Source organism: Loa loa, assembly GCF_000183805.2.
Source record: "Loa loa unplaced genomic scaffold supercont3.632, whole genome shotgun sequence".
In the NCBI taxonomy this organism is placed as follows: Eukaryota; Metazoa; Nematoda; class Chromadorea; order Rhabditida; family Onchocercidae; genus Loa; species Loa loa.
The window spans coordinates 18,651-19,470 of record NW_018108812.1 but is presented as its reverse complement, the minus strand read 5'-3'; positions in this window follow the sequence as shown (position 1 = coordinate 19,470).

Below are 820 nucleotides of genomic sequence, written 5' to 3'. Positions count from 1 at the left end.
AAAAAGAAAGGAAAGATAAGCAGTAGAAGAAAGGATAAGGAAAATTTTAACAATAAAATTAGCAATAATTAAAGAATAAAATAAACAAATTTTTTCTACCAAAAAAAAATTTTTTCCAAAAACTTTCAATTTGTAAAATTTGCATAATTTATTAATATGAGAAAAAGTAAAGGAAGGAAAAATTTCAAATTGGTATAAAATTATAAAACTAATCGAAAAATGTTCATTTTCATTTCTATCATACTAAAATAAACAATAATTTATTTGTTTTTGTTCGCTTTGTGAACGGTCGTTTTCAGATCAACAAAAATAATTGTAATATGTCACCAACAAGTTCAACATCCAGTATACCGAAACCATCATTTCAAACTGATGAAATTATCAATAATTCCTGGATGGTTTGTTAATTAATAATTATTAATCGTTTTTTTTTTCCTAATTAAAATAAGGAAATTTTTTTTTCCTAATTAAAATAAAAATTTTGCATTAATTTTTGTCAACTTTAGCATTCAACAATCTTGAAAAAAAAAAAAAAAAAAAAACGATGAAATTATCATTAACTCTTGGTTACTTGATAATTAATTAATTATCATTCGTTTTTCTTTTTTCTCTTTTTTTTCTAATCAGATTAAAAATTTTCAAATTAATTTAAAATTTTTTTACAAAATAAAAATTTACAAAAATTTTTCTAAAATTTTGAGAAATAAGAAATATTTTTTTCATTTTTATTTTTTTGATCATTTCAAGGTCATATTAATGAGTAATGTTCATTTTCGAACTTTTTTTTCCTATTATTTTTAGTTTTAGATTAGTCTAATAA